Source organism: Loxodonta africana, chromosome 10 (assembly GCF_030014295.1).
Source record: "Loxodonta africana isolate mLoxAfr1 chromosome 10, mLoxAfr1.hap2, whole genome shotgun sequence".
Taxonomy (NCBI): Eukaryota; Metazoa; Chordata; class Mammalia; order Proboscidea; family Elephantidae; genus Loxodonta; species Loxodonta africana.
In genome coordinates, this window is record NC_087351.1 from 112007283 (window position 1) to 112031843 (window position 24561).

Here is a 24561-nt window from a genome sequence, read left to right on the forward strand (position 1 = left end):
CCTCTGAGGTCACCCCCAGCAGGAGTGACCCCCCCTGCCCTCCCATCGGACTCAGAGGCCATCGGGGGCACACTAGCATGGCGGTGCCCAGCCAGGGCCGGGCCCGTGGGCCTGCTCAGCGAGGATCCACTGTTGGACGACAGGATGGGCCAGCGGGTGAACAGAGGGCACGGCCAGCGGAGCCCTGCCCTGCCCAGCCTTGCCCACTCCTCTGCTGACTAACACAAAACCCGCCTCTGCCCTCCTGCCCTGAAGCCGCTGGTGCCCAGCTACTGGAATCGCCGCCGGGCCTCCTCATTGACTCGCCCGTCCAAACAGACGTCCCACATACTCTCGCTGAGCCCCTTTTGTGCCAGGCCTGGTGTCTGGGACACTCAGCAGAGGGGCGGGGCTGGCCTAGGGCACCCCAGGAGGTTCCCAGCCAGGTTAGAAAATGGGGGGGGAGGGAGAACAGAAGAGACAGAGAGGGGGAGCAAAGAAAGACAACAGGAGAGGGAAAGACACAGCGAACAGGAGACAGAGAGAACAGGAGACAGAGACGGAGGGAGAAGAGAGGAAGGAGGAAGAAGGGAAGAGAGCTTAGAGAGCTAGAGCAGAGAGAGGGAGAGATGAGACAGACAGAAAAAATGGGGGAGAGGGGCCAGAGAAGGGAGAGAAGAGGAGGAAGGGAGGTGCTGGAACAGAGGCGCAGGAGTAAAAGCAGAAAAGTAAGTGAGAGGAGTGGGGGGAGCACCACTTCCTGGCCTTGCTCGTTCCGGCTTCCATCTGGTTTAAGCCCTGTCTCCCCATCTTCTCCCAACCCTCCAGGAAGGACTTCAGTAGGCTTTGGGGTTGGGGCTCAGCACAGCAAGCCCACCTCACCCCCAGCTAGAAAAGTGGGGTGCAGAGGCCCTATGTACAAAGCAGCTAAGAACTGCATCCATTTGGGGTGCACACACACCCTTGAGGGCTCTAACGACCACCCACACAAGGGAGTCAATAAACTCAAGGCCCTCTCCTGGTGGCCTCAGTAACGTTTAAGACTGGTTTCCAGAAACCCAGGCAGGAGTGGGCTTCTTGCATTGGGCTGCAGGCCTGGCTAGAGCTCAGAGTTTCATTTGGTGTGGAAGTCACCCTGGGGAGTGTCTGCCATGTCAGAGGCAGCATGAGGGGCTCTGAAAGCCTCAGGTGGCAGAAGAGCCACAAATGAGCATAAGATCCCAAGACCCAGGAACTGGGTAGATCTACTGAGGTCTGCCACCCCAGTCTCAAATGCCCACAGGGGATTCTCTACTAACAGTGGCTTTGGCAACTGGTTTTTAATGATTGATAGTCTATTGGGGAGAGGGACGCATGTGCAATTTTTACCCTTAAAATAAGTTTGAAAACATCAAAAACACCCGCATGATTTTACTCTCCAATAACTCCATGCAGGAGAGGGGGAGGTTTGGGGGGGTCTACCATTCTTGTCTCAGCCCCCTAGGCTCATACATCTAATTTTGATCATTTGAAAGGACTTCACCCGACAGGGTGGCTCTCACCCCAACCCACCCAATTGAACATCCCTTTGCATCCTCTTTATCGAGGTGCTGGGCTAGTCGTTGGCGCTAACTTGAAAGGGGCATCCAATTCCAACCCACGATGCCAGAGAATCCTCAGCCAACAGACTCATTAACGGAGGGAAGCCGCCTAAGTTTTCAACTAATAAAGTTTGCTTGCTCCAGCCACCTCTGGTCTCCCTCAATTCTCTTCTCTTGGCCAGAAGATCTGGAGTTTAAACTGGAGTGATCTAATCTTGATTGATCTGCCTTGGGGTGAGAAACATTTCGAACTCAGGACAAACGCCCTCAAGTTTCAGACGCAGGACATGCCCACTCCAAAATTATTAAAGGGTTCCAGGGCATTCAGTGCCCAGGCTGGAACAGGGGGAATTTCAGGGAGATAAGCCAGGCACAGCACAAAGTGGGGAGGGGTTATCCGGTGGTAAACCTTGGGACTACAGGTTCTGAAGTAAGCTTTCATCTCCACTCTTGACACCTGACTTGCTGAGCAATCTTGGCAAATCCCTTGCCCTCTCGGAGTTTCAGTTCCATCTACGTTGCTTCAGGCTACCTAAGGGAGTTGGCCCACGACCCGTGATAACCCCACGCACAGTGGAACAAAAAGCTGCCCAGTCCTCCACCATCCCCACGATTGGTTGTGGATTGTTGTGATCCACAGGGTTCTCACTGGCTGATTTTTGGAAGGAGACCATCAGGCCTTTCTTCCTAGCCCATCTTAGTCTGGAAGCTCCGCTGAAACCTATTCAGCATCATAGCAACACCCAAGTCTCCAGCGACAGATGGGTGGTGGCCACACGTGAGGTGCATATTGGCCCAGAATCAAACCCAGGTCTCCTGCATAAAAAGTGAGAATTCTACCACTGAACCACCACGGCCCCTCCAAATTTCATCTACGCAGGAGATCTATTCTCCTCGGAGAGGTGGTGACACCTCTAAAGTAAACTCCTACCCAGCGACCAAACAGGCCACCATGATGAGCTGTGACATTTTGTCCTTGTCTCCACCTGGCGTCTTCACTATGGGACCCTTCCATGAACTGCACGTCTATGACCTGGCCCTGTTCTGTCACTTGGTAATTCTTAAGAATTTTTTCTAATGCTCTCAGGGGGTCCTGAGACGAGTCCGGTGAGGGAATACCCTGTTCCCCTGCTCTGGGACAGCCCGGTGAGATGGCCCTGGCCAATTGCAACTACGTGTGGGATCAAACCCTGGTGGCGCAGTGGTTAAGTGCTACAGTTGCTAGCCGAAGGGTCAGCAGTTCAAATCCGCCAGGCGCTCCTTGGAAACTCTACGGGGCAGTTCTACTCTGTCCTATAGGTCGCTATGAGTCGGAATCGACTCATCGGCACTGGGTTTGGTTTTTTTTTTTTTTTTTTTGGTGGGCTCAAAGGAAACCCTGGTGGCGTAGTGGTTAAGTGCTACGGCTGCTAACCAAAAGGTCAGCGGTTTGAATCCACCAGGCGCTCCTTGGAAACTCTATGGGGCAGTGCTACTCTGTCCTATAGGGTCGCTATGAGTCAGAATTGACTCGACGGCAGCGGGTTTGGTTTGGTTTTTTTCGCAGGGTCAAAGAAAGACACCTCCTCTAGAGCCGTCCCATTTGCAGCTGCTTCAGCCCCAAACCCGGGCTCAGAGCAACCATGAACAGCTGCTGAGGCAGACTTAAATGAGAAGCTGATGAAATTATCAACTCTGGCCCCAAATGAGCCGTGTGGCTTCAGAAGCTGCGTGGCCCCTGCCCTATGGACACCAGATCACCTCATTATGATAATCAGTGTACTTTTCCTCCATGGACAAAGAAGGCTCCTTATGAGATGAATATTGGAATCCAGCAGCTACCTCGTTAATGTACGCAGCCTCTTCCCGCCGACAAGCCCTGAGATTAGCCTTGTGTTCATTAAGGGAAAAAGGCGGCAGACAGTGGAATAAAACAGACTAACACGGCCAGGGGAGGGGAAGGCTGTTTTGTGGGCCATTCATTCACTGAATACTCCGTGTACCTTCGGGGATTTAATCACCAACGGAGGGCGTGGGGGAGAGGGAGCAGGGTTCACCAGGATGCAGGAGGTAAAAAGGAAAAAGTTGAGGGATGGAGTTAAAAACTCAAAAAAAAAAAAAAAAAAAAAACAACCAGGGACCTTCGATTTGAAAGCTTCCTGGCATTTGTCCTAGGGCTTAATCAATTTAAAACCTTCTTCCTGTTTCATTTCTTTTAGCCCAGCCTGACACAAGAGAAAATCTTTCGCTGGACACATTTTTGGGGTCAATTTTAATGTCTTATAAGTCTCCCTTTCCTATTTTCTTTTTTTGCCTTTAATACTTTTTTTCTTTTCCCAATTCCTTCCTTATTTCTTTCCCCATTTTTTCCTTCTTGCCCCTCCGCTTTGGTCTTACTCATTGGAACTGAACATAAGAAAATCTATCTTGACTCCAATTATATTTTTTTGTGAGTACTTTATTTACATTGTATCAAGCCCTTCAAATAGTGCCAAGAGTAACCTGTAGGATAGCCCACCTGACCTGCCAGGTAAAAGTTATTAACCCCATTTTGCAACTGAGAAAAGAATGGTTTAGAAAGGCTAACCTAACCCAAGGCCTGAGTGCAAGTTTAGCCAGGACTCGAACCCAGGTCAGTTCTACTCTAGAGTGCTTCAGGCAGCAAGATAAGGTGGCAAGAAGCAGGTTCCAGAAGTCAACAGACCTGGGTATAGGAGATCCTGGGGGATACTAGGAACGAGGGAAGCTGGGAGCTGCGCCTCCATGAAGCCAATGGGAACCGTGTGTCAGCAGAAGTGAACTAGTGCCAAACAGCCATGGAAAGAATAGAAATGTGTCATGTGTCATGTGTCCATGCGCCGGAAATGTGTCGAGGCGTTAAGCTTCAGAAAAGACATTACCTTCATGAGCCATTAGGCGGAGGAGAGAAGTCAAGAGCAGTGGGTTGAAGAGGAAATTGGAGGTGAAGAAGTGAAGGCAGCAAGTGGAGACAGGCCTTTCGAGAAGCTGGGCTGTGAAAGGAAAGAGAGAGACGGTAGTGGCTAGAAAGGACCATGTTGAGGACAGACAGACCCGGGAAGGCTCAACCCTGTGTCGAGCTGGTGGAAAGAGCAGAGCTCGAAATTCAGAGGGAATCACTGAAGGTCAGAGACAGCAGGAGACGGCACAGGGGACACCTCTTTCCTAAAACTTAAGAGGCAAAGGAGGGGTGCAAATGCATGATGAGAACCCAGTAGGAAGAGCCCTTGATGGCCTCAGTTTCCCAGGGTGGTGGCAGGCCGGTCTGAGCCAGGACGGGGTGTTGTGAGGATCAAATGAATTGATGGATGCAAAAGGGTTTTGCAAACTGCTCTGGGAGGAACCCTGTTGGCTCTGATTACTCACTGCTTATTCATGGGTAGCACTCAATTTTACAGCCCACTCGACTCTCTCTGGGGCCGGGAATTTCACTGGCCATAAATTATTTGTCCTGAACATTAAGGATGTAAAACCAGTGGTAAACGCTCCTGCCAAGCTAGGGGAGACAAAAGGTCCCCTCCTAATAGCCTGGATTAACTCAAAGCAGATCTCCGCCCACTTCATTTGTCACCTTCCAAGTCATCCTTCCACCTTAATTTGCCACTTAATCCAATCAGCCCCTTTCAGATGCCCAGGGGCTATTGTCTCCAGCAAGCTGTGCTGCTCTAAAGCTGGCCTGAGCTCTTTTTGTCTCGTCTGGACAAAACTGGTTGGCTTAAAAGGGGACGAAAGAAAAGTGCTGGTCAAATGAGGACCCCAATTAGCTTCCAAGGGACTGTTTTCTTCATCTTTGGGGCACGTACCTAGCTTGCTGCGCCACACATATTGTCAGCGCGCCAGAAAAGGTTGGCTGAATTAATTGTTTTTATTTATCCTGGAGTTGATTTATTAGGCACAAACACACACAGCACCTAATAGGTGCTGGTTATTATTACTGCAGGGAGGACAGGGCTGGACACCAATGAGAGACAGCCTCAGGCTGTTAAATATCTAGCAATTTCCACGGTCATTTACAAAGCACTTTCGGAGCAGTTACATAGTTTGGTCTTCAAAAGCGTAGATAAACGTGGGTTTTTTGTTGTTTGTTTGTTTGTTTGTTGCTTTTATTTTTCTAATCCCCATTTAGACCACTAAAGGAACTGAAACTCAGAGAAGTTAAGCAACTTGTTTAAGGTCACATCGCTATTAAGAGGTGAAGCCAGCACGTGCTATCTGCATTAGGGCCACCCAGACCCCCAAGACCACCCTGGGCAGCTAGGATTTCAAACAGACTGTCCCACTGTCAAAGGACTGATTTGAAATAAAATTTCCCTCAGTGTGACTCCCGGGGAGGGGGCAACAGGGCACTGAGGGGCAGCTACAACGGCACCCAGGGTCCAACCTGACCCCTTCTCTTGCCAGCAATGTGACAAAGTACTTATACTGCTTCAGCTTCAGCTTCTTTACGGTAAATGTGGATAAAGCTGGCCCCATGAGGTGGGCTCCTCTTCCCCACCCACCCTTTAAGAATTGTACAAGTCAATACCAAACTCATCCTCCTAGATAAACAAGGCTGCCACTTGAGAAAGTGCTCCGGAAAAGACCACCTGCAGGACTCGAAGTCCTACCCAAGCCAGCCCCATGCCCATCTCAGTGGACCCCTACCTGGTGCCAGGTGTGGACAGGGGTGGCTGGAATGCTGCTGGAGAATAAATAAGACAAGTGAGCGGGCAGGAACCGCTGAGCTGCCAAACCTTTTTAACAAGCATTTGCTGCTGGCTTTTTCTTCTCTGCCTGCCCTGCCTGAGGCTGTTTTGCATCATTTAATTCTCACAACAACCCCGGGAGGTCACTCCTATCACCCCCCAGATAAGGATAGGAGGACTTGGAGAGGTAGGGCTCGCCCTTGGAGGTTCAGCAGCACGGCGTCAGGACTCATGCTCATTCCAGAAGCCCAGCGGGGCCCTGGAATTGCCAGCAAGATGCTGGTCAAGCTATTGGCCCAGGTCCCACTCTTGAGAAGTTCCCAAAGGGGTCCTTCCCTCTAGGGCATTCTAAGGGTAACAACAGGGTCAGTTGGCAAAGATTGACACCCCCTTGGGCAGGGAAACACTCCAGTTCGCTGGCACGTTAAAGCAAGCAAAGACACAGGAAAACATCCAAGCATCAAGGCACAGCAAAGGTCAGGGGTTAACGACCAGTGCCCCCTCACTAGGGCATTGGTTTAAGCATTTAGCCAAGAGGGGCAGCAGGTGGGTGAGCTCTGGTCCTGATCATCCTTCACTGTCTTGGTCCTGGGGGTCCGCCCGTGGCTGCTCTGTGGGCTGATGGGATCCTGGGATCCGTGCTCCGAGTTGCCCTCTGCAATTGATCAGAGATTAGAAGACCACGTTAAAAGCCAAGTCTAGACAGTAACTACTATTTTAATTAATTAATTACAATTAACAACAGTAAAAATTAAAAATATTTTAATTGTTAACGGGTCTCGGGGTGGTGCAAGGGGGTGGAGGCTTACGGGATTCTGCCTGCCATGTTGTGTATAAAATGCCAAAAGGTGTGGTTGAGGTACCATAAGGTGGAGATGAGCAGCAAATCCCTTGGCAGCAGCTTGGCATTCCAGAGGTGGTCCTTGAAGACAAGGAGGTGAACTGATGATGTCATCCCGGAAGAGACCCTATGGCATGGAGGGGGCCAGATTAGAAACCATCTTGATGACCTCTAATGGCCAGCACAGGAACAGCAGAGAGAGGGAGGGCACAGACAGAAAGTGGGAGGGGGCACTCAGAGAGGAAGGAGGACAGTCATAGAGAGAGGACGGGGAGGACGGGGGGGGGATCAGACAGAAAGGGGTCAGAGAGAGAGAGAGGTAGGGGGCAGTCGGAGAGGGAGGGAGAGGGGATGGTCATGGAGAGAGGGAGGGGGAACTTTCAGAAAGAGAGGGAGGGGAGACAGGGGGCTTTCAGAGAGGGAGGGAGGACAGACAGTGAGGGGGCAGTCAGAGAGGAAAGGAGGGGGGAAGGAGTGAGAGAAGGGAGGAGGAAAGAGGGAGGGGGAGGAGGGAAGGGGAGGGGAAAGGGGGAGGAGGAGGAGGGAGAGGAGAAAGGGGAGGAGAAAGGGGAGGAGAAGAAGGGAGAAGTGGGAGGGGGTAAAGATAATTTGATTGACAGGTCACAAGTGTTAGGCCGTGTGCGCATGCGCAACTCAAAAAGCCCGCGGGAGGGAAGCGCCGTTTCCAATCACAACCGCTAGGGGGCACGCGGCCCGCGCCTACCATCTGACAGCACAGACACCTGCGGCTGGTTTGCGCTCCCCACCCCCACCCCCGCCAGGCCCGCAGCTGCCAGAGGCACAGCTGGTGAAAAATGGGGGGGAGGGGGGAGCGCCCAACAGGTCTCAGGCTTGGAGGGGGCACAGCCCACCCTAGCCTATTGCACAGGGACACTATGTCCCCCAAACTCCACGACCACCATCATCGGCCGGAGTCCACCTGTGGACATCACATAGGCCCCCTCCCCACGCCCAAGTAGCCTTCTGCACCCCCCAACCACGGGACCCATCCCGCACCAGAGAGACATGAAGAGATTAAGGCAACACTCGCCATAGGGGTCTTCCCAGAGCTCGAGTCTACTTTTAATAAGTAAAAAACAGCAATCTTGGCTCAGACCTTCGGTATATTCAATTAAAACTTAATTAAAAATAAGAATACCCAGTCTTCAATACACTGGTTTCACTCATTTCTGTGGTCTCGGGACACATGGTATAAAATACGGTATCGCCAGAAAATCATATATACAGGTGGCCAAAAATCCTCTGGACCACCCGCCCTCTCCTCCTTCGCCCCCAGTCATCAACCTTTCCCCTGAGCCTCCCCCTTCCTCTTTCGCCCCCCACAAGAATTTCAAGACTCCTTACATGGCGCTTAATTATCTTTTTTATGGTCTCTTCATCCTGCCCCAATGAGTCATACCTTTCTAAGACCCCAGAAACCAAAACCGACTGTAATAAACTCTTCTGGGGCCACAACACCCCAAGTCACAAAACCAACACCAATCACCACATCTCTGCCCACAGCAACCCCTGCAGCCTGCTCCCCAGCCAACCTGGGGTTCTTAACACATTTCCTCCCTTAGGGAAATGAATGCAGAATCCACCAGTAAATCCCGCGCGGACCCCCTCCAGCAGGAGAACAAAGGCCACCTCCCTCCCCTCCCCGCCCCCCAAAATTCCGCAGTGCCACCAGCGCCCTCTAGCGGCCAATAAAGAAACCTTCCAGAAACCTGCCACGTAGCAAACCCCCTCGCGCCCCCCCCATCCGTCAACCCTGAGTGGGGAGGGGGCGGCGTGGGGGGGCTTGACAGGGACAAAGGAAATGGCAAAAGGCGACTTTGCCAAAAGTCAAATGCCTGCAACACGTCAGAATCTTCCAGTGACCGTCCCGCGCAAAGCTGAGAAGACCCCCATCCCCCAATTCGCAGCTCCCAGAGCCCAGAACCCCCTTCCCCAACATGCCCCTTTTCTGCATTTCTCTTCTCTCTAGATTAGTCTCTCCCAGACCCAAGGTCATGGCCTTCTCTACACCCCAACGCCCCCCTAATTTTATTCTGTCCATGCTCCCAATTCCTTGACTCTCCCGCTGGTCTCCTCTGCTACAGGATGGACACTACTAGAGGCTGAGGCAGGTTTGCAATTGGGCGCCATATCTTCCCACTGTTAAAACGGTGGACCAAGGTGGAACCAGAAGATACAGGTCAGAAAATACACTTTCTACATTTCGCCTAGAACCGCTCTGGACTAAACCTGTGTCTTGCGTTCCGAGTCCCGCAGATAGGAAACGCTACCCCTCACGCCCACTGTCCACCAAGAGTCTGGCCTCAAACTAGCGGGGGAAATATGCCCAGTAGAACCTTTTTTTCGGGGGGTTTTCCCCCCTAAATCACGGGAAAGGCAGAATGCATTCGCCGCCATATCTTCCACTATTGACGTGACACTCTAAAGGCGACTTCCAATACAGAAAATCTGACTTTTGGACCACAGAGACCGCAATATACTGGATTTCAACCGGGTTGAACCCGATTCTTGGACTCCTCTTAATTTAAGACCCTACCACTGAGCCTACCTCCAAGGACTGGACAAGAAGGGGCCCTGATTTACCCCCACAAAAATGTGCCTGGACCTTTTCCTTCCCAATAGAATTTCGCTGCCGGTGCTAGAGGACCAGGCGAGGTGGCCGCCTTCAGGAGAAGGTAGGTCCTGGCGGCTCTTTCCTGGGTGTCCAGGAGGACAGAGCCCAGCCCAGAAGGGGGTGTCGTCTTCCTTTTGCACATCCTTTCAGGCAAGGATGGCCAACCACTCACCAAGCGGGGTTCTCGCGTGGGCGCCCCGGCGCTCCCGAGGAGCTGCAGCCACGGCCAGCGGGCCAAGGCGCGCTCCATCCCAGCTCTCCGCGGTCTGCGCCAGGGGCTGGCTGGGTGGGGTTTTTATGGAAGCACAGAAGGGGTGGTCTCTGACGTCAGCGCATTCTGCTGCAATGCGCTCATTTCTCCAAAAGTGATTGGCCGGAAAAATGAGCCCCCCAGATTCTATGACAAATTGCTCTAGCCGCACCCAGATTGCAGCAAAGAAGGCAGGAAAAAATTCTGCCGCAATGCCGCTCGCCGCCATGACCAACACCCTCTGGTCGCTGGCGCTTCTTCCCTACATGAGTCCTGCTCAAGGGACAGGCGGGTTGGTGTCCATGATATGCTGGGAGAAGGGGGCGAAGGATGGTTTTCCTTAGACGGGCGGAAGGTAACGCTGGGGCGCGGGGAGCAGCAAACCCCATACCTGGCCGTATCCGAGCATCTATCAGAAAAGGTGGGCTCAGGGAAAGAAAACGATGCTTTCTGCTCATTGCTTCGAAATAAAACATCCCGGACCAGATAACCGGTTCCCAAAGGGACCTGGGTTGCTGTCACCCCCTTCTAACCCACCCATCCATTTCTGATTGGTTATTTTCAACACAGGAGACCCCGCGCAGCATCTTCAAGTCAGAAAACCTGGTTTTTATAAGTTTCCAGCTCTGCCGCTCACAACCTGTGCATCCAGAGCCCTGCCAGGTCCCTTCCCCTGCGGGAGGGAGGGGATCCTTTTTCCGACGTTGACGGGGGCACCCCTAACCGGAGTCGGAATAAGAATCTAGACTGTGAGCAGTGTCCCTCCAGGAAAAGTACTTTTGAGGGAAGTATGTGTCCCATGTGGAGATGCCAGGTGTACCTCCAAAGTTGCGGTGGTTTCCCACACACTCACTTTGAATAAGCCCCCCCCCCACCATGGTCCTGGGGAGACAGGCACGGACACGTGTTGCTGCCCAGCCTCGTGCTCCGGGACTTGGCACATGAGAGTTAATCCTTAACAGGTGGCGCCTCCGGCAGCTTTACCCGGCACTGAGTGGGGAAAGCGGTAGGGCCGTCAATCAAATGTCCTCTCGCAAAGGTCAAAATGCTGTTGAAAGGGACTAAGGATCTATCTTAGGGTGACAGGTGGGTAGCAGCCGGGAGGGCAAGGATGGAGTGCTTGGTGACAGAAAAAGGGTGAGAATGAGCAATGAGTCCCAAAGGGGAAAGGCAAAGAGGCCGGCGGGGGTATCAGGTTAGACCAGCTACTGCACGTCTTCCAGAAGGGGGGGTTCCCCGGTGCCCAGTGCCGGCCAGGTGCCTGTAAACTACGGGGGACATTCCCGGGCTCAGAAAGACTATTTCTAAGGGAGAAAGGCTATTTCTAAGCCCACCGCCCCCGACAAGGGCTCCTGGGAGAAATGGAGCCTTGGGCGGGGGCGTTGTTCATAGGTGGACAGTCGCTCTCTTGGTGAGATGGGATAAAGTGGGTTTGGGGGACTTCTGGGTTGCTAACTTAATGCGCGAGATAACTGTAGGAGCAAGAGGACACCCAACTCACAGCCCGCAGAGCAGGCCAGGAGCCTAGAGACTACAGCCCCGGAAGCAGGACGTGCAGGGCACGAGGCCCCACACCGCCACAGACGTCAAGAAAGCCTCAAAAAATCATGGCTCGGGGCACCCCTGTCAACAGGAGAACATTTATTAGCCTCAGTATTAATAGCTAGGAAACAGCCGGGGCTGGCCGAGACCAATCAGAGGTGAGGAGCCCCTGTCGTCAGGCCTCGGCGGCCAATCAGACGCCGGCAGGCCGGGTTGCTAGCCTCTCCGGGGGCAGAGGCGAGGGTGCGCATTGTCATGCGGGGCTCCTGCTCGCCCTCCGCGCGTGGGAGGCTTGCGTGGAAGCTGAGAGCATCAGCCGTCACGCACTCAGGGTCCGTGGAGGCTCTTAGAGACGGTGCCTCCCAGCATCAGCCCTTCAGGCCCAAGAGGACAAGAGTTGATGCTGTAAAGGAGCCCCTGGCCTTGGGTAGGGGCCCCTGGGAGGCCCTGGGAGGAGAAACCTCAGACGCCCAATGCCGTCACTCTCCTCAAGGCCTGGCTCACATGAGGAAATTGGGCCTCAGCGAAAAGTTAACTCCTTGCTGTTTTCTGCAGCTCCCTGCCTCCCAAACCCGCTCTTCAGACTTTCGCAGTTAACCCCACTCCTGTTTCTCAAGGCCTTACTGACAGACCGAGGTAACAGACCCTGGAAATTATGCGTTTCCTACAGATGCGCCGGGGGTTTGAATCCCAGCTCTGCTCCCTCCTAGCTGAGAGACTGAGGTCCAGGCCCTTCCCCTCTCTGGGCCCCTATTTCCTCATCTGGAAAAGGAAGGAGTTGGACAAGATGGTCCCCAAGGAGCCTTCCAGTCCTGGTTTGCTTGATTTGAATGTATACATCGGGCGAGTCAAATGTCTTCCAGAACATTGTGCATGACAGTAATTAGTATCAGGTGTATCCTGCAATCCATGTGGTTACTTCATCATGCTGCTTTTCTTTCCATTGTATTTTATTTTAAACAGAACTCCATGGCAACATGTTTAGCCTTCTGGCTTCCTAAAAGAAAGAAAAAGATTAAAAAAAAAAAAAAAGAGAGAGAAAGAACACTGTCAACTAATCTCCACTGAGCATGGTTTAACCACAATAAGGAAAAATATCCATATGTTTAAATGTTTTTGTTGGCTTTCCCGGAGCTCAGAACCCAACTTTTTAAATATTTATTGGTCCAAAGCGATGGAAGAAATACTCGAAGGAGCCAAACCTATGGTAACATTTGGATCAGAACTGTGGCACAGCACAAGCTACGCTACGCACGCGTTCCTTGCTCAAAGAGGACTTTGGAAGGCTCAGATTCGTATCTGTAGGGAGAAGAAGACAGAGAAATCCAGGTCTGAAAAACGGAGTGCTTTCCCTTCCTTCATGCTGAAACCCAACCCTCTGAAGAGGCCTGGAAGAGCGCCAGGTACCAGACGCATGGCTTAGCTGGCTTTTTTATTTATTTATTTTTTTAGGTCGATCTAATTCAAAGCACACATTTTTCTTCTTTTTTTAATTCATACTCATGAACCCTCAAAAGCCATGTGAGCAACCTCCTACCCACATGTATGTACTTGTGGGCAAGTGTACAAACGTCCTAAGACTCTGCTAGGAAATGAAGACAAGGTCCTCCTATATCCACTGCCCAGGCATAGGTAAATGCACGCTCTTCTCAAAAGCCATACTGATGCCCTTTATAAAACAGCATACCCCAGATGCCTGTCCTCTCTAAGCAGGCCTTCCAGTCTTCCAGGTGGCCCTGAAATGTTAGTGCTCCCCAGAGATCTCTGGGATCCTCTCCTGCACTCACCAAGGTGGTGACCATGATAGCCGATGCTACTGCAGCTAGCCGGTGCGTGCTGAGCACACCCAAACTATAGTTCCGGCGAAAGCCCCTCACGGTGCAAGTCCCTCAAACTCACAAGTCCGTCAGTGTCCTCCCAGTTCCCCCAAGCACTTCAGCGGCCAGAGAAACAGCAGAGCATGTGGAGGGGAGGGAGGTTCTTCCATGGGGCTGCTTTGGGCGGGGAAGCGAGGCATTTCCAGGAACAACCTTTGAGAGCACAAGAGTGGGCATCAAAGAGTCAAGGATTGGGAAAACAAGCAACCAAACAACAGTCTCCTCTTCCGGGGTTCTGGAATTGCAGGCTCTTCCAGAACCCATACCAAGGTCACTCCTGTGCCAACAGTCCTTCAGCAGCTCGAATTTGCCTTGAAAATAAAGTCTAACTTCTTTAGTTTGGCATTCAAGGACATTCATGAGGGGCTCTCTTTTAATTTCTGGTCACTTAGCTAATACAACTTATAACACGTTCCCTGCAAGTCGAATGCCTGGGGTCCCCACCACGCCGGGACTCTGGGCTTTGGAAATGGGGCCACCAGAGCCGTTTATGCTCTTCTGGACTTCTACCCTACCCCAACCAGAGCTCTGGATGCAGCCTCAACTCTTGCATAGAGGACTTTGCCAAACTGTAGACACTGAAAGGTAAATAAAACTCAGTGCCTTTCGCAAAAGGCCATGGGTAAACTTTACTTCCCTGTAGACTGCTGGGCTTTAAGGCAGCACAGACAAGTATTTGAGCTAGCTGAACTTCCAGCCATCGGTACTGCCAGTAGTAATCCAGTAGGAAATGTTCAACAATAAACTGTCGCCCTTTTCCTCATCTGACTCCAGGGGTACACGGTGTTACATGGGAGAGAGAGTGGGCATTGCACTCAAGGGATATCTTTCATGACTAGGGCCTGCGAGAAAGAGCTGGAAGGCTAGCCACCAAAATGGTCACCTTCCTTGTTCTGGGTGAAGAGATTCTGGGTGGTTTTTCTTCTTTCTGTTTACTTCTATGAATATTCTCTACTGGCAGGTATAATTTTTTAATTTGCATTTTTTTAAATGCAAGAGTCCAACAGGATTGATCACTTCCTTAGGGACCTCAAATGTAGAATCTTTTTCCTATGAGCAAATAAAAGTCAAGAGACTCAGGATGCCCCTCCTGCATAGCCCAAGGCATGGTTGCTGGACAAAGGTATTTGTCCCCAGGAAGTGGGTACGGAGATACTAGGAGAAGCCACACAGCCATGCCAGACTTCTGGAAGGGTTCTCTTGAACCTGTCACTAAAAAAAAAGAGTAACAAATTCTAAGCTGGTAAGAAGAGAAAAAAAGTGAACCTCAATGGTTTCATTCCTACAGCAGGAGGAACCTGGAGCAACACATTTATGGAAGGACCGAATCCCTTGCTGTCGAGCTGATTCCAACTCACAGCGACCGTATAGGGCAGAGTAGAACTGTCCCATTGGGTTTCCAAGGAATGACCAGTGGATTCGAACTCCCAACCTTTTGGTTAAGGGCTGTAGCTCTTAACCACTGTGCCACCAGGGCTTCTTATGGACAGATGGGGCAGGCCAAGAACGGGGGTCTTGGTGAACCAGAGCACCACCAAGGGCTGCATTTTAGGAGTCACATCTTGGCACTAGAAAAAGATGGCCACGTGGCCCCACCCCCCCCCCCACCATCCCATCCCCCTAGCTTTGGTTGTGGGCCAGGCCCAGATTCAAGCAAGGGGTTTTCTTGGCACAACTCCATGGAAATATTTCCTTCCGTGGAGCAAAGAACTGCTCCATTCAACTGCCGGCGGCTAGGGAGGGGGGTGGCCTTCGCCCTGTTGACAGAGAGCTGCAGAGGGAGGCCTGGGGAGGGGCGGGGAGAGGAGAAAATGTCTTCCAGGTAGAACAGGACTGGAAAGTTGGCTTTAAAAAAAAAAAAAAAAAAACTAAAGGGTTGCTGACAGTTGAAAAAACTGGCACCCCACCCTAGAGCTCCAAGAGAAGATATTTGTACTAAATTTCAGTGAGGTCTGAAGCAAGGACCTATCTTCTTGATGTCAGAGGGAAGGGGGCCAATTCTGGGCACACTTTCAGTTTAAACATTCAAGGCCTGGACCATTTCGAAGTCCACAGACTGCCTCCCTGGGACCAGCCTGGTGGTACTGTGTCTCAACACTAACTCAGCGGTCACCAGCTAGCTAGTGGAGGGCCAAGGGGCCCAGGGGCCTCACTGTGAGCAGAGGTCCACGCAGTACGCAGAAGGTGCACCTTCCTGCCCTGCAGACCCTAAGCTTGCTGGAACCCCCGCCCCTAACCTATCACCAAAAAGCCAGAAGCACCCAGACTCACATGACTTGCATCTCAGGGAACCACTGAGAAGCTCATCTGAAAGTGAAAGGGAATGAGAGCTTGGGAGGCGGTGGGCACGTCTTCACCTGTGAGATGGAAATGGGGCCTCCCACCCCCTAGAGCTGACACATGGCATGGGTGACACATGGTATGGCAGGGTGGGAGCCCATTCTGTGCCTGGAGTTGGGAAGCAGCTGCAGACATGATTCAAGCTCCATCATCACAGTATTGCGAACACTGCTGACATCCTCGGTCCCCCTTGCGGGTAGACCAGTAGTCTTGCCTGGTGGTTGAGGGTTTGAGCTCTGAGATTAGATTGCTGGGTACAAGTCCACTATGGGGCCTTGGGGTAACTATTTGACCTCTCTAAACTTCGTTTTCATTATCCATAAGATGGGGATAAAATACCTCCTCTTGTTGGGAAGATTGTTGTTGTGGGCCATTGAGTCGATTCTGACTCATAGCAAGCCCATGTGACAGGGTAGAACTGCCCCATAGGGTTTCCTAGGCTGACCTTTATGAGAGGAGATCAACAGGTCTTTCTCCCGCAGAGTCACTGGGTGGGTTTGAACCTCCAACCTTTTGGTTAGCAGCCAAGCGCTTAGCCATTGCCCTACCAGGGCTCTTGCTTGGAAGATCAAATGAGGAAAGAAATGTGTGTTGTGCTCACTTCTGCTTCCCCAGCTATATGACAAAGAGCATGGGTGAAGAGATCTTGCTTTCTATGGGGTTTGAATTTATTTTATAAGAAGCACAAATTTATCTTATAATTAAAAAAAAAAAAAGTGAATCCACTCTAACAGCTAGGTCACTGAGCAAAGGTCTGTGTCCTTTGGGCTCTGTGGTCCTGCGCCTGACTGCTTCCTTCCGTTCCCTGGTCTGGCCGGCCTTGAAACCTGCCATCTCCAAAATGCCCCCAGGAGCTTGTCTGCTCCTCCCAGCAATTTTGGGGATGGGTCCTGCCAGTCTTCAGACCTTCAAGGAGGAAAGAGCCACCTTCCCACTCCTGGCCTTTCTCACAGAGCATCATGGGCTCTGTGTGGACCAGGCTGCCCTCCTAGGGCAGGTCTGGCCCCAGGCCCACCCTCCCCCACAGTTGCAAGAGCCCTGCCTGGTGCAGGCTCTTCCTCTTGCAGTTTGCAAGCTCAGTGGAAAACAGGTCCTCCAGATAAAAACATTCCCAGAAGGCTGCCTGCCCCCTCCCCCTCTTCCCTGCTGCTCAGCCTTATGGGGTGGAACAAGGACCCCTGCCACTGGCACCGAACCATTGACAGGGGAGGCAGCGTGCCGAGATGATTGAGAACAGAGGCTCTGAAGTCAGACTGCCTGGTTTGAGTTCTAAGACCAACACTTCCTGGCAGCTTGACTTTGGGGGAAGTCTCTGTGCCTCAGTTTCCTCATCTGTGAAATGGGGATAATAATAGTACCTGCCTCCCAGGGCTGTTGAGAGGGCTCAGTGAGGCCATGTGTGTGAAGCCCTCAGAGCAGTGCCTGGGTACCCACCCAGTGGGTGCTCAGTAACAGAAGTGTGGATAGTCTGCGCTGCCCCAGGGAGAACAAGCCTGGCAATGCCACCCCTCCATGGGACCCCACAGTGTGAAGTCTGGCCAAGCCTCCTGTGCGAGCAGCAACTCCACACCTGGCCTACTTGAACTCTGGGTAAGCTCCTGGGTCCTCTCTGGCTGTCCCTCTCAGGGGGTCCCAGGGTGGCACAGGCTCCTTCCACACCATTCGCAGCTGCTCGCCCCTTCCAGACCCATGTTACAGCTTCAGACCACTGCAAAGCTCCTCTGCCTCCCACTAGGGTCACTTCACCCCCACAGGCCGTGGGGGGTGAGCGAGGGTCACTGTGGGTAGTTCTAGAACACCACAGGTCACGCGGGCTCAGTACTTCGCCCCCGTCTACCAGGTCTCCAGGCTAGGCTGTGCAAACGCTGGCCCTCTGAGCCCGGTGCAAATGTTCAACATACCCTTTAGGTGTTTGCGGAAAGGATGAGCGGATAGGCGCCTGCCTTTAGGTAAACGGAGCTGCCCTTGCACATTTGATGATAAAGAAAAGCAAACAAAGGTGCCTTTCAAAGGCCGCTGGAGGTCCCACAGGCCCCCAACCTAGAGACGCCTTTGTGATCTGACGGGGTGGAGGGTCGCCAGTGAAGGCAGGGAAGGGTGAGGCCTCTGGCACCCCCTGCACCCCACCGAGCCCCCAGTTTCCCCCTTGCAAAAATATGAAAATCAATACTCATGCCACAGGCTTGCTCTCAAGACAGAGACAGACAATTAAAAGGGGAGAAAGTCCCACTGTTGAGGGCTCCAGGCCGGGGGGAGGCCTCTCTCAGAGCCAGATGCCAAGAAGGCATCCACAAGTCATTCCCACTCCAGGATCTGGGGAGCCCTGGAGCCAGACCCAGCATCCTAGAAACTGACTGCCCCCAAAATACAGGCGCTAAGGCATTGGGTGGGTTATTAAGGTTTTGCTTCTTCAACCTGAGATCTGTCGACTTTAAATGAGAAATATTCCAGGTTGTTTTATTCATGAATCTGTTCATTTGGTTCTAGAAGCATCCACAGGTACCTATGGCTGGCACTGTTTTGGGTACTGGGGGGAAGAAGCCAGGTGGTAGGGCACCCTGCCTGCCTTACGAAGCTCTGGGCCGCACACCTACTGTGCGCCACGCTTTTCCCTACCCCCCTCTACCTGCTCTCAGGTGCACATCTAGAGATGCCTGCCAGTGAGAGACCCCCACCCTTTCCAAGCCAAGCAGTGGCAAACTGTCGTTTAACAAGAAGTTCGAGGGGAGTGGGCGTCTGGAAGCCCACGGAAAGCTGGCACCGCTAGCCCGGCTGGGAGTCTCTGGAATCCTGGACGCATGGCCTTTCCCAACAGTCTGGCCTTGTGTACACTGCCCAGAACTTCTCACTGTTTACACTGAGGGGCCTCCCTGGGGCAGAAGTAAGCCCTGTTTTCTGCTGTAAGTCACTTTCTGGCTGACTCAGGGCAAAGACATCGCAGGGCGTTGAAGGTATGGCCACGTGGCTGCCCCAGACATCCAAGCAAAACTATCTGGAGGCCTGGCTGGAGCTGGCCCTGAAAGGCTTCAGTGTAAAGCCCAGCCCCCCACTTTGGGGTTTCACACGGTGGCCCTCAGACATACCCCGATCAGCCAGCATGGACCCAGGCCTAGACTTCTGGCTGGTTTCCGCAGCCCAAAGCAGGGCCCTCATCTAGAGATGCCTGAGAGGGCCTGGGGCTGAGGGTCCCCTTTGGGGAGTGGCCGGGGCCTCCTATAAGCTTCTGTGGCCTTCCCTCTCCCACCAGGCTTCGAAGGAAGCCAGATGAGGGTGGGGCAGGAGGTAGAGAGAGGAAGATGAGCGTCTGCTGGTGAAGTGACTGCGCCGAGCAACCTCAAAGTCCCCTCTTGATCTGGCTTCTCTGGGATGGGTTCCACAGTGCCCCCCAAGCCCTCCTGAGGGAGAAGAGCGGGTCCCCCAAAACCAGAAGTTTCCTTACTCCCCTCCCAGGACCTTGAATGGAGGACCCCAAAGCTCTGCTGTCTACTCACCCTGGGAACAGCCGTGGCTGAAGACAGACGGGCCCCACAGGGGAAAGGAAGGCTAGGTCCTAGGAGAAGCCCCTTCCGTGCTGCATCTCCATCCCAGTGGTCTGGGGTCCATCTAATACTTAAGGTCGTACTCACCAGACAGAAGGGCTCAAAGCAAACATCCGAGAGTGAATAAGGCAGAAGACGGCTGGTGCCAGGGACCTGGTGGACACACAGCCTTGTGGGTGTCTCATCTGGTGGGCTACACGCCAGGAGAAGCCACGTATGACTCTGACAGGCGCGTAGCAAGGGTAACGAGCACCCAGGGATAATCTCCAAGTTGCACCCCGCCCCCCATTTTAAGACGAAGAGACATTGATAGCAGTGACAACTCCTTCCCCCTTCTCGTCCGGCTGCCCTTAGTCAGGCGCCTTTCATTTTTGTGGTGCCTGGTAATGTCATTTGGTACCTCTTCTGGCACCCACTTGGACTTGTGCTTGGGAGCAATTATCCCCCTCTGCCCCTCCCTCTGCTGTGCCAATGGACTCTGGTCCAGGGTCCCTTAGAGTCCCCCCCCACCCCATTCCCAGCCAGGGGTTCACATGTGCCCACAGGGGGGTACCCAGGCATCAGAGGAGCCTGGGAACTGCAAGGGCAGCCCCTGGTCCCTCCTGGCTGCTCCCAAAGCTTCAGCCCAGGTTTTAGAGGTACATATCCCAGGAATTAAGAGTCTGACTTAGGGTCCAAGAAGGCCACCCCAAAGGCAGAGCTTGCACTGGCCCTCTCCCTGCTCCTCCCCAGAAGTGTATAACGGTCTGTCTGAGCAGAAAGCTGTCAGCCTCTAACTGCAGCCTCCCTTCTTCCCCACTCGGCCCCAGGTGATTAGGCTTGGGCCCTCCATCCCCGTATGCTGGAGGCTATGCTGTGCCTGCCTCCAGGACCCAGATGACCCCGATGGAAGGCAATTTATGGCAGAAAACACCATTTGAATGGCTTTCACGTCTGCTCTGGAAGCCCCTTGAGCCAGGTCAAGATGGCTGACTGGCTAAAGGCCTCATGCATTCCTGACAGGCCAGGGTCCTGCTCCTGAGATCCGAGGTCAGTGTCCACAGCCCCCAAGTGGGAGTCTACATCAAGCAGAGCACAGAGGCAGAGTGGGGCCCCCTAGGCAGCATTCCACCCTCTAAATGGAGTGCAAGCTCCAGCCTCCCCCAATCCTGCCAAGAATCTGGGGTCCCAGCAAGAGTGCGTGGAACTGCCTTTACTTTAGGCCCATGCTCTGCCTCACTCAGGTTTGTGACTCTCCAGGACCTCCCACGCCCTGGATGCCGAGGTCCCAGAGGTAGGCATGACCCCACAGAAGGTCTGCGGAAAGCAAAAAGAGAACAGTTTGGTTTTGACCATGTCAAAATATCCCTGCAGAGCTTTTTTGTTTTTTAAGATGCTTATTCTTTTACTAAACTATTAGACAACATCCCCGTACCATACCAGTTGCCATAGAGTTGATTTCTGCTCGTGGCGACCCATATGTGTCAGAGTAGAACTGTGCTCCATGGAGCATTCAGTGGCTAAATTTTAAAAAATAGATTGCCAGGCCTTTCTTCTGAGATGCCTCTTGGTGGACTCGAACTTCCAACCCCTCAGTTAGCAAGTCACGTGCGTTAACTATTTACACCACCCGGGGACCCCAAACTATTAGAAGACTGACCATAAAAATGCCTCCCCACCTCACCAAACACAGTTTCACACATCAACTTTATACTGTGGCCACGGTCTAAATGGCACCACTGCTGTGGATGACGTTCTGGTGGTGTAGACCCAATTTCTCGGTCTGCCATTGGCACTGGAAACTGGTCCCTGCCGCAATACTGCGTGAGAGTGGAAGGGGCAGAGAACAAGGATATGGGGCACAGTGCTGTCTGTCTGCATACCGGAAGCCACGCCTGCTGTGCACTTCCTGCATGCCAGACAGGGTCCTGTGGGCTGCTCAGACCTCAGCCCACAGCACTCTCACCAAGAGCTAGGTACTTGAGCATTGCGGCTTTACGGGTAAGGAAACTGAGGCAGGGCTGGGCTCGGCACCTACGCAATCTGGCCTATCTCTGTGCATGGTGCAGCTGCACACGCAGTCATCTGCAGCACGCTGGTTAAAGAGCCAGTGGCTCAAGGTGGGAGATTGCAGGCTGGTCATAGGCAGCACCTACCTGCCAATAGCAAACACCTTCCCTGTCCTCCTGGTCCCTTCTCAGAAGTCCAACTGGGAAGGAAGACCAGAAACGCTGCTCTTCTCTTGGGCCCTGCTTCCCTCTTGGAACTCCATCTTCCCGCCCACCACCCTCCAGAAAGATCCCTGGCTGCAGCTCTGGCTAATCCATAGGCAACCGCAGACCCTGCACATAGGACCCCCCAGGCATTCAGACACAGTCTCTGCTAGGGCACAGACTTTTGGCTCTATCTGATTTCCTTCTGTCTGCTCTGAGTCTTGGGGTTTGGAATCAATCCCGTTGGTCCCCCACCCTCACCCCTATACCCTCACTTCAAGCAGGTCACAGGCAAGACAGAAGCCCGAGCAATCAATCGGGAAGATACCACGTGTGTGTCTTAAATTGTGATGTTCAAGTTCAGGATTGGAGGGCAGACCAGTGGGGGTCAGAATTGGTGCCAAACAGGGCCAGCTGCTGTGCTGATGAGAATAGGTACAGAAATTGAGCAAGTTAGCTATCTTATCTGGCCTTTCCCCAGATGAAGAAACTGAGGCACAAAGCCCGGCGGTCCTAGGAAAGTTCAATGCACCCAGGTGCTTGTGACCCTTTGGGGCCATTGAAGCTGGTCCCTGTCACACTCACCAGAGTCCACTGGCACCTACAGAAGAATTCCCTCAGGAGGTACTTCTCCTGTCCTTAGCGTCACATTCCTCCTGCCCGCTTGCCTCCTGGGAGGGCAGGCAACACACAGAGGTCCAGGGTGTCAAACTGAGTTCTTGGCCATTCGGTGATAGAGAACCCTAAAGGAAGTTGGAGGGTCATCTGGGTGCCACCATCCAATCTGGGGGTTTTTGTTCCCCTCCAGGTGTGGAAGGGTCCATCAGCCCCTTCCCGACTGGCTGGGGAAGGGGCATTCCTGCACCCTGCTCCCTGGCATAGCTCAAGTTGACTCTTCCCAGAGGAGCTGGGACTTTGGTTTCCCTAACTTGGAAGAAAGGTCAGGAGCAATTCCCACCCTAACTCCAGCAAATTCCCAGGAGGGGCTGACATTGAGATTGGGATCTTTATGTGTGGCGCCAGCAGGATTCCAGGAGGCCTGGCGATGCTGGGTTTTGGATGCTGCGGACCAGATCTGAGCCGCCAGCAGCCCAGACGCACTTGGGTATCCCACAGTCCCCTGCCTGGGTGCCCACAGGATGGGTGTGAAGGGCAACACATGCCCCAGAAGGCTTCGGTGTCCTGGGGTAGACCCTGCAGGTGTCAAGCCTGCTCTGAGAGTGGAGACCCCAAAGCCCATGTATTCATGGCCCTCAGCGCGCAGGAGGGGGCTGGAGGGGGCTGGGCTGGGCCTCAGCCCTCCCCTCCCCCACAGCTGACAGAGTTGTTTACAAACTAGCTAGAGCAGGCGCGGAAGTCTTGAATTCTGTTTATCTTGTAGCCCTGCAAGCTCTGGAGAATTCTTCCCCTTCTTAAAGGAATAGAACAACCCCAGCCAGGAACAGCCCTCTGAGCCCTTGGACCAAAGTCCACCTTCCCCTGGGGGGGTGGGGGGCCATTCACTTCCCAGCTGAACCACCACCACCCCTGCCCCGGGGTGGGAGAGGGGACATCAGGCAGGTTCAAGGTTGCCTCCTGGGGCAGACCTGGGGAGGGGCTGGAACATTCCTCCAACACCTCACACAGGGGGGCCGTTTGGGGTCCTCCGGAATCCAGTCAGGCCTCCTCTTAAAGTTATTGTGATTTGGGCGATCATACTGCTGTGTTGAGATGTTGTTCCTACCTGCTAATCCTGCCCATTGCAGTTCCTATGCTCCAATTTTACACACGCCTGGCTGGGGGCCAGGGGGCCCAGCGACAGGCCCAAACCCCCCGCCCCAACTGGGCAGCCTGAGGTGGGGCCGCCCTGAGGGAGGTCACCAAGTCCAGTGGAGATGGTGGGAGAAGAGGAGCCCCAGCAACAGGGCCTCGGGAGCTGAGCCGGTGACCTCGGTCCCTGGGGCAGAGTCTATTCTGGTATCACTGGCAAGAGGACGGACGTCAGCAGTCGAAGGTCAAAAGGAAAAGGGCAGCCCTGAGGCCGAAGGGGCACCCTCCTGTCTTGGTTCCTGCCTAGGACAGGCAGGGGCAGAAACTTCGGTCCAGTAAGAGACGCAGTTCAGGGGGTGCAGAACAAAGGTCCCCCAGAGACTGGGCTTCCCTCTGGGCCACCTCTCCAGCCTCTGAGCCTTCTACTAAGGCAGGGAGCAGGGTCTGCCCAGTGCTGGAGAACAGGAACTCAAGACTGGCTCCTCAAAAATAACACAGGCTTGAGGCCCTGCAACTTTGGGCCTAGAAGACACTGGAGGTCCCACCTCCTCTCCTGGGGGTGAAGTGCCCCAGACAAGTGTGTGTGTGCATGCACGTATAGGTATGTGTGTTATGTATATAGGTGTGTTTATGTGTGTATACATGTCTATGTGTTCATGTGTGTATGTATATATATGTGTATTGCATATGTGTGTATTTGTTTATGTGTGCATCTGTACTTGTGTAGTTGTGTATGTGTGTATCTGTGTATGTGTGTGTATCCATGTATCTGTGTATCTGTGTACATGTGTGTATCCACGTATCTGCGTATATGTGTGTGTCTGTGTATATATCTTTGTATGTGTGTATTTCTGTGCGTATGTATGTATCTTTGTATGTGTGTATATTTCCATGTATGTATCTGTGTATGTGTGTGTATCCATGTATGTGTGTATCTGTGTATGTGTGTATCTGTGTATGTATTGTGCATCTGTGTATGTGTGTGTATCTGTGTATGTTTATCTGTGTATATATGTGTGTATGTGTGTGTATCTGCATATGTATCTGTGTGTATCTGTTATGTACGTGTATCTATGTATGTGTGTATCTGTGTACATGTGTGTATATCCGTGTATCTGTGCGTGTGTCTGTGCATGTGTGTGTATCCATGTATCTGTATCTATGTGTATGCATGTATATATATGTATGTTTGTGCATCCATCTATTTATGTATCTGTGTGTGCGAATGTGTATCTGTGTAGGTGTGTGTATCTGTGTAGGTGTGTGTATCTGTGTACATATGTATCTGTGTGTGTATATGTATCTGTGTATGTGCATGTATCTCTGTGTGTATATCTGTGTATGTATGTGTGTAT

General features: G+C 52.8%; 1 long non-coding RNA gene across 1 annotated transcript; it reads right to left on the reverse strand.

The window, feature by feature from the left end:
- Positions 1-2: 2 nt before the first annotated feature.
- On the reverse strand, positions 3-9973 carry LOC104845769 (uncharacterized). Its single transcript, XR_775660.3, has 3 exons — positions 9890-9973; positions 7105-7209; positions 3-6896 (listed from the first exon to the last, which is right to left on the reverse strand). It is a non-coding gene; the product is annotated as an uncharacterized LOC104845769 (long non-coding RNA).
- Positions 9974-24561: the final 14588 nt, after the last annotated feature.